The following is a 10242-nucleotide window of genomic DNA, read 5'->3' as shown; positions in this document are numbered from 1 at the left end:
CAATCAAAGCATTATCCTTCTGTAAGCTTATGTTGGACTGCTAAGACACGCTGCAGCAGCTGGCAAGCAAAAACAAAGTGATGCTTTGGTGAGTGCCTAAACATACAGCAATTAATGGTAAAGAATTAATGGTAATCACCGAAGACATGTTGTGGATGAAGTTGGTCCACATCTAGATCTTTAATTGAAAAATGGTTTTCAACCGAAAGAAATCGCTACTGGCGCGACATTTCAGGTAACCGTCAGGCTAAGGAGCTGGGTCAATGAGTTGAGAATTACTTTCCCTTTCTGACACTGGAAGCCCCCTAAAAGTTGACATTTTCGCTGAATTTTGATATTTCCGAAGAGCGAAATGTTTTCTGTTCGGTTAGGGTCTGTAGCAGTTCAAAAGATCAACCATGGTCGCAGTGCTCCCCATCGTTAGGAGACGGTAACCCGTGTATTACTATTCTATTTTAACATTTCGATTCTGTAGAGAAAAATGTTGTAGTGTGCAACTAATTAAAGCTAGAGTACCGCAAAAAAGAAAACTCGGTCCAATTCTGTAACTACTACAAAGCCGACTTGCACGCCCCACAGAAGAGCATCATCGCAACCTTTGCAAATGATACAGCTTCTATTCCTTACTATTGGAAATACCATAAACTCATAAATAGAAAATCGAGCTGAATCAAACGATATTCGTCCATGTAAACTTCAAATTGATTATTTGCTAATAACTATGTCCAATATTCGATTATAATACTCAAATATAACTAAAAATCTCGGCATGAACTTAGATAGAAATGAAAATACAAAAAATTATATTAAATTCTTGAAAAAAATCAGCCGTCTCTTTAAGCAACAAATTAATGATATACAAGTAAGTATTCGTTCGTCAAAAACTACTCTAAACTCAATCGTCTGAAAACCAAAGTAAGCTAAAAGTTATAATGTATCTCATAAAGAAAATTTGTGTTTCATTCATTTTAAAATTTTTTCTTGTACAGTCAACGTCAAATATTAAAAAGTAATAGTTCGATATATTTTTTAAGACTTTAACAAATAGAAATAAGATTCAAAATGGCAACAACAGTCGCAGGCGGAGCAGCCGACGCAGGTGGAGCAGCTGCAGACGCTGCAGGAATGACAACAGCAGGTGCCATTCCATTATTTCAAGTTGAGGAAATTACAAACCTCGTCATTTGTGCTGCCGCTGCAGTTTTCCTGTTCTCTAAGCTATTTTGGAGTGGTGTCAGAGGTTTCGTATTCGGAACAGATGAACAGAAATGCGATCACGGTAGGTCCATAAAGGAATCCAGTTTTAAATCGGTTACGCGGACAATAGGACAAACAACCGAATTTTAGATGCGGTGTTCGCTAGATGACTTGGACTAGGTAAGACGAACGGGACAAAGACAGAAAGGTGATTTGATTAGCTGTGTGTTTGGAAGACAAGTTGATGATTAATTGTTGATTGTTGAATAGAAAATAAAAAATAAAAGTTTCTGTGAAGTATTAGTCATATCACCAAAAATGCCTAAATAGTTTTTCTATGTCAAGTGGAGGATTTGAAACATATCTTAGGACTATGTAAACAGTTTCTGATTAATTTAAATATTTGACAAACTCTATAATGAACTTATATTTTACTTGCATTACCGGAAGAATACCGAATGATGATCGATTTGAAAATTTAGTGGCTGATTGCAGGTCTATTTACAAAATTGATAACTAACCAAGTAATCGTATATATTTTCTACGATTAGAAATAGTATTGTAGCACATGGATAGTTGGTCTTTAATATGCTACCTCTGAATACGTGTTGATCTCCAGTTTCAATTAGAGTTTCCACGATAAACGGGCTATGTCGTTGGTGACTTAGCAATCCCGAATAAAATAATTTTTCATAAACAATGATTCTAATGGCAATTCTAACTAGCTTGCTGCCGCTCTGACAGCAAGCGATTTCTTTATAGAATTATTAGACGTGGAGTACGTGGCGGCCATTTGGCTGGAAACCGCAATCCCTCTCGACTGCGCTACAATGTGCGTAAAGATGGACATAGATATGTCGCCGTCATTTTCTCCGCTTGCGGAAACGGTGAACGTGCCGGTGAACACTTTGTCGCGATCTCAGGTAAGGCGGCAGGAGTTCATAAAAGTTTTGCCTTCAAACTCTGAAACCGCTGAATTCGCTGATTTTGACATCTGTAGTGTCAACAGGACATAGCAGAGCAGACGCTTTCAAAATCGGCCAGCAGTCTACGTTTGCGAATAAGTAGGTCAGATCGAATGAGCAATCTCCTGGTGTGACTTTCGCTAATAAACCTAAGGTGGCTCATGTGAGGGTTACCAAGCCATCGCACAGCCTAGCTCTCAGGGGCGTATGTCTAGGCTTCGCGTCGTCGGAGCAGGCTGGCACTTCATATCTGAAGCACTGGCCCGTAAAAATGTTGACTCATGCATAACGTGGATAGTGAGTGTAACAGTAAAAAAGCAACTCTGAGTAATATTGAGCTAAATGCAGCCTTGCGAGGCAGCATGAAAGGTGAATGACAGTTGATACGAAAGAGGGAAGACAGAAAAAAACGGAAATGACGCATAAATGTGAAACCCTTACGTTGCGCGTAAAATAATATAAAATAAATGAATAACGAAGTGATTGTAACGAATATAATAAAATTAAATATTGGTATGGACGCTGGTAGTCAATGATCTACTAGTTAAACTGGTAGAACAATCTGGCTACAATGCTATAGGTTATGCAGATGACTTGGCAATCATTATTTGCAGGGGGCCTTATACAAAGTTTCGAGCTGGTGTTCATAAGAAGGTCTAAATATTAACCCAAAAAACGCAACGATTGTACCATTTTCCAGAAGGTATAAACTAATTATTGGGTCCCTATCTATAAAAGATACGAAGTCAAATATTTGGGGTTTACCCTTGATAAGCGTTTTAACTGGAACACTCACTTAGATAATATAATTGCCAAAGCCACCCGGGTCATGTGCATTAACTCTTACGGAAGAACCTGGAGCATAAGTCCAATAATTCTATTGTGATAATACCGCACAATAGTCAGATCCATTCTATCCCATGCAGCTTTTGTTTAGTAGAACACAGCACAGCATAATGCTGCAATATTCAAATGCAATAAACTGCAAAGACTCGCATATATCGCTATGACGGGAACTATTTGTACCTGTCCTACAACAACACTGGAGTTCATAATAAGTCTTACTCCTCTGCATCTCTTTATTAAAAGGACAACAGCTTTGAGTACAGCTAGGCTACACCCTGTTATCAACATACACGGAAGTTTCGACAGTCAAAATTCTATCTGCAGACTGATTTCTGGCATAGAGATCCACGATAGGACAAATCGGAGTCGAAGTCCTCATTCCTCATCGAATAGGCACTCTTGGTTTAGAATCAAAAGTAATTTCATGGCTCACCGATGGTTCAAAAACAAAGATATAGTTGGTCCAGGGATATTTGGTCCTAACACAAGAATCTCGCTCGCACTGGGTTTATGACCCACTGTCTCCCAAGCGGAGATTGACGTCATTGGGGTCTGCGCTCGAATCAACATTAGTAATGGGTTAAAAGGCGCTCATATGTGTATTTCCTCAGATAGTCAAGCAGCAATCAAAGCATTATCCTTCTGTAAGCTTATGTTGGACTGCTAAGATACGCTGCAGCAGCTGGCAAGCAAAAACAAAGTGATGCTTTGGTGAGTGCCTAAACATACAGCAATTAATGGTAAAGAATTAATGGTAAACACCGAAGACATATTGTGGATGAAGTTGGTCCACATCTAGATCTTTAATTGAAAAATGGTTTTCAACCGAAAGAAATCGCTACTGGCGCGACATTTCAGGTAACCGTCAGGCTAAGGAGCTGGGTCAATGAGTTGAGAATTACTTTCCCTTTCTGACACTGGAAGCCCCCTAAAAGTTGACATTTTCGCTGAATTTTGATATTTCCGAAGAGCGAAATGTTTTCTGTTCGGTTAGGGTCTGTAGCAGTTCAAAAGATCAACCATGGTCGCAGTGCTCCCCATCGTTAGGAGACGGTAACCCGTGTATTACTATTCTATTTTAACATTTCGATTCTGTAGAGAAAAATGTTGTAGTGTGCAACTAATTAAAGCTAGAGTACCGCAAAAAAGAAAACTCGGTCCAATTCTGTAACTACTACAAAGCCGACTTGCACGCCCCACAGAAGAGCATCATCGCAACCTTTGCAAATGATACAGCTTCTATTCCTTACTATTGGAAATACCATAAACTCATAAATAGAAAATCGAGCTGAATCAAACGATATTCGTCCATGTAAACTTCAAATTGATTATTTGCTAATAACTATGTCCAATATTCGATTATAATACTCAAATATAACTAAAAATTTCGGCATGAACTTAGATGCAAAGTTAAAATGGAAAGAACATATAAATAATATCCCAGTTAAGCTAAAATGAAAATACAAAAAATTATATTAAATTCTTGAAAAAAATCAGCCGTCTCTTTAAGCAACAAATTAATGATATACAAGTAAGTATTCGTTCGTCAAAAACTACTCTAAACTCAATCGTCTGAAAACCAAAGTAAGCTAAAAGTTATAATGTATCTCATAAAGAAAATTTGTGTTTCATTCATTTTAAAATTTTTTCTTGTACAGTCAACGTCAAATATTAAAAAGTAATAGTTCGATATATTTTTTAAGACTTTAACAAATAGAAATAAGATTCAAAATGGCAACAACAGTCGCAGGCGGAGCAGCCGACGCAGGTGGAGCAGCTGCAGACGCTGCAGGAATGACAACAGCAGGTGCCATTCCATTATTTCAAGTTGAGGAAATTACAAACCTCGTCATTTGTGCTGCCGCTGCAGTTTTCCTGTTCTCTAAGCTACTTTGGAGTGGTGTCAAAGGTTTCGTATTCGGAACAGATGAACAGAAATGCGATCACGGTAGGTCCATTAAGGAATCCAGTTTTAAATCGGTTACGCGGACAATAGAACAAACAACCGAATCTTAGATGCGGTGTTCGCTAGATGACTTGGACTAGATAAGACGAACGGGACAAGGACAGAAAGGTGATTTGATTAGCTGTGTGTTTGGAAGACAAGTTGATGATTAATTGTTGATTGTTGAATAGAAAATAAAAAATAAAAGTTTCTGTGAAGTATTAGTCATATCACCAAAAATGCCTAAATAGTTTTTCTATGTCAAGTGGAGGATTTGAAACATATCTTAGGACTATGTAAACAGTTTCTGATTAATTTAAATATTTGACAAACTCTATAATGAACTTATATTTTACTTGCATTACCGGAAGAATACCTAATGATGATCGATTTGAAAATTTAGTGGCTGATTGCAGGTCTATTTACAAATTCGATAACTAACCAAGTATTCGTATATATTCTCTACGATTAAAAATATTGTAGGACAGTTTTTAATTTTGGAGAGTAAATTTTCGAATACAAGAATTGCCCTGAATCCAGATACTTGAGTTTAAGCACTGTTTCTTAACAGAACGTATTTATTTTATAGAGTTTGCTCTTGATATATAGTAGGTACACTGATTTTAGTCAAATTGTAAACCAAAAACTTTAGGTTATCTTTTCAGTTACGAGTAATAATTATGAAACTAATATATGCACTGCAATTCTGCATACTGTACTATGAATTATAGAATCAAATATCATTAGATTAAAATACTATATCATGCTATTCACTAAAGCATTAAATAAATGACGGAAGTGGTGTGCAGTACTCATTCGTTGGATATGAAAAGTGGTTCTGGTTCTGGTTTACATGATCTACTTAGAGAAGTTAATCAAAGTTTTGCCTTCAAACTCTGCTACCGTTGATTTCGCTGATTTTGACATCGGTATTGTCAATAGGTCATAGCAACACGTCTCAACATTGGATCAGTAGGTTTCAATAAGTTGGTTTATCGAATGTGCTATCTCTTGGGTGAGTTTCGTTAATGAATCTAAGGTGGCTTTTGTTCTGGTTACCATGGTCCTTTGCTTTTACTCTTTCGGAAGAACCTTGAGTGTAAGTCTTATAATTTTATTGTGATAGTAGGTCACAGTTGTTAGATCCATTCTATCCATAGCTTTTGTTTAGTAGATAAGCACGGCATATTGCTGGCATATTCCAATGGTGACTGGGAAGACTGTTATGCATACGGTCATATTTGTACTGTTCTATGAGTACACTGGAGTTCATTATTAGTCTACTCCTTTGCATTTGTTTCTTCAAAGTAGAACGGTTTTGAGTACATCTTGGTTACGGACTGTTATCGAGTTGCTTATGTTTTGAATTGAAAATTCTATCTGTAGACTATTTCTTGTATAGAGATTTTCGTTTTACACATGGATTTGTTGTTTTTCTTCTTATGACTCTGCACTGTTGTTTAGAATCAAAATACTTTTGTTGTTTTCTTATGGTTCTACTACTAATTTTTAGTTTTTCTTGTATTTGTTTAAAAATATTCTTTTTTATGTGGGTTTATATATTGTTCTCAACGGAGATTTACGTATTTGTTCTGGCTCGTGTACCTTTAAAGGTTTATTAGTTTTTCTTCTGTTTCTTTCCTTAGTTATTCAATTAGCAACAACGCATTATCCTTCTGTATGCTTATTTGTACTCTAAGACACGCTGCAGAGCTGGTAAGCTAAAAGTTTTGATGCTTTTGATGCGTAAACTTTGAGTTTCATTGTAAAATTTTTTGTTGTACAGTGAAGTCATATTTTGGATGTAGTTGTTCGATCTATTTTTTTAATTGACAAATGGTTTTAAGCTTCAAAATGTCTACTGTCGGAGCTTTAGGAGCCGTCGTGCTGGAGCTGGTTCAGAGTTGAGGATTACTTTCGCTTTTGCCATTGGATTCTTCCAAGTTGAGATTTTCCTAATTTTGTTATTTGTGCTGCGCTGCAGTTTTCTGTTCTGTTAGGTTCTTTAGTGGTTCAGAGGTTTCGTGTTCGGAGTGCTGCCCATCGTTGGGATACGGTAGGTGTATTACTATTCTATTTTAAATCGGTTCTGTGGAGAAAGGACAAACAACCGAATCTTAGATGCGGTGTTCGCTAGATGATTTGTACTAGATAAGACGAACGGGACAAGGACAGAAAGGTGATTTGATTAGCTGTGTGTTTGGAAGACAAGCTGATGATTAATTGTTGATTGTTTAATAGAAAATGAAAAGTAATAAAAGTTTCTGTGAAGTATTAGTCATATCACCAAAAAAATAGCCTAAATAGTTTTTCTATGTCAAGTGAAGGATTTAAAACATATCTTAAGACTATGTAAACAGTTTCTGATTAATTTCAATATTTGACAAACTCTATAATGAACTTATATTTTACTTGCATTACCGGAAGAATACCTAATGATGATCGATTTGAAAATTTAGTGGCTGATTGCAGGTCTACATATTTACAAATTCGATAACTAACCAAGTATTCGTATATATTCTCTACGATTAAAAATATTGTAGGACAGTTTTTAATTTTGGAGAGTAAATTTTCGAATACAAGAATTGCACTGAATCCAGATACTTGAGTTTAAGCACTGTTTCTTAACAGAACGTATTTATTTTATAGAGTTTGCTCTTGATATATAGTAGGTACACTGATTTTAGTCAAATTGTAAACCAAAAACTTTAGGTTATCTTTTCAGTTACGAGTAATAATTATGAAACTAATATATGCACTGCAATTCTGCATACTGTACTATGAATTATAGAATCAAATATCATTAGATTAAAATACTATATCATGCTATTCACTAAAGCATTAAATAAATGACGGAAGTGGTGTGCAGTACTCATTCGTTGGATATGAAAAGTGGTTCTGGTTCTGGTCTACATGATCTACTTAGAGAAGTTAATCGAATAGTAAAAATATCAGCGTCACAACGATATTACCATTAATTAAAAATAGAAGTACTACAATAGGGATTGTCGGAAATTTAGTTCATTAGCAACACGTCATACAACATTAGATCAAAAGGCTTCAACAAGGTGGTTTATAAAATCGTTGGCTGATATCTTAGGTGCAGATGAGTATAATGAATTCGAAAATCGGTCTTTGTTTCTGAGAAAAGTGGTCCTTTGTCTTTTACTATTTCGAAATGCAAAAATTAAATGTGTAAGTATTGATACCGATTTAATTTGTGAGAGCAGGTAACAGTTTGTTACTAATTCGCAAATCTATAAATAATCTTTTGGACTTGAATAGATAAGAACGATAGATTGACTGGCATAGTGCCAAAGGTGACTGGGAACAATGTTATGCATACAGTCATATTACGAATGTTCGCATGAGTAAACTGAAATAAAATTATTAGCCGATAACTTTCAATTAGGGACTGTCAAAGTAGTAACGGTATAGTGAAATAAATATTCGTTACGGACCGAGACCGAGTTGCTTATGTTATGAATTGAAAATTAATTATCATGTAAAAAACTATTAAATATAAAGTAAATTTTCGTTTTACACATGAATTTTGTTGTTTTTCTGCTTATGACTCTGACTACATGTTGTACAGAATGTCAAAATACAGCCGTTGTTTTCTTACTGCAACTACTACTAATTTTGTACTCTTTCTTCTACTTATTTAAAAATATTCTTTTTTATGTGGATGTATATATTAATCTAAACACAAATATAAATATATATTCTCGAAAGTGTACCTTCAAAGATTTATTACTTTTTCTTCTGTTCTTTTTCCTTAACTTTTTATTCATATTAAAAACAACGACAATATCATCCTTGATATGATCATCACTACTCTAAAAACAATGACTTGCAAACCAAAGTAAGCTAAAAGTTTTAATGATTTTGATAAGAAAACTTTGAGTTTCATTCTAAAATTTTTTCTTGTACAGTCAACGTCAAATATTTAAAAGTAATAGTTCGATATATTTTTTAAGACTAACAAATAGAAATAAGATTCAAAATGTCAACAGTCGGAGCCGGAGGAGCCGACGTAGCTGGAGCAGCTGCAGACGCTGCAGGATTGACAACAGCAGGTGCTATTCCATTATTCCAAGTTGAGGAAATTACAAACCTCGTCATTTGTGCTGCCGCTGCAGTTTTCCTGTTCTCTAAGCTACTTTGGAGTGGTGTCAGAGGTTTCGTGTTCGGAACAGATGAACAGAAATGCGATCACGGTAGGTCTATTAAGGAATCCAGTTTTAAATCGGTTACGCGGACAATAGGAGAAACAACCGAATCTTAGATGCGGTGTTCGCTAGATGATTTGTACTAGATAAGACGAACGGGACAAGGACAGAAAGGTGATTTGATTAGCTGTGTGTTTGGAAGACAAGCTGATGTTTAATTGTTGATTGTTTAATAGAAAATGAAAAGTAATAAAAATTTTTGTGAAATCTTGGTCACATCAATAAAAAGCCTGTATAGTCATTCTTTGTCATGAAGATAAATTAAAGGGTTTGGAGAGGTTTGCTTTATAAAGACATCAACTGCATTCATTTCGTATGGAGAATCGGCTTAAGCTTATAATTTATACTATACCATTCCGGTATTGTTTGTAAGATCCTATTGTTCTCTTTATCATACTCTAGCGCTGACTTGTTATTCAATATTTAAAACTTTATTAGTTCGGTCTAGAAACAGTTTTTCTTTTTTTTTGTTCTTATAATCACCGGCTATGTACTCTTGAATCCAGAGAACCTGCGAATTCCTAGGTTTTATCATCATCCGTGAATGTTTAACAAATTGATCCATATATTGGGGTACTATTGTCTTATTTTCTAATAAATGTACTTCCTTACAGTTCAAAAACTTCTATCGCCTGTTTTCTGTCTCCTAGTGATTTCTTCAATTTCTGATTCTTATGTTTGCCAATCACTTTTTGTACGATAAATTTTATTTCTTTCTTTTTAATTCTGCGAAAAAGAGTAAAGTTTTCTAATATCGTTAAGAGTTAGTGTGAAGGTACTGTTTAAAAAATCCCATATGTTATAAAAGAATATTTTTATACAATTGCTGAAGTCTCTCCTCTGCTTATTGCATCATTTAACTCGAAAGCGTAAAATTCAGATTAATATGCGGCCCTATCTGTAATCAAATATATTGGTAATGGAGTATTTATGTAACGATTCTTTTTTTATAACTAAGAAAACAAGTTAGTGATCGAAATTTATTTCTTCTAAGACAACGAAGAGAACGCTGCTATCAACATTATTGGTTAAATCAATATCAAGAATTTGACTAAGA

Source organism: Teleopsis dalmanni, chromosome X (genome assembly GCF_002237135.1).
Source record: "Teleopsis dalmanni isolate 2A chromosome X, ASM223713v2, whole genome shotgun sequence".
Lineage (NCBI taxonomy): Eukaryota > Metazoa > Arthropoda > Insecta > Diptera > Diopsidae > Teleopsis > Teleopsis dalmanni.
This window is presented reverse-complemented; position numbering follows the sequence as displayed.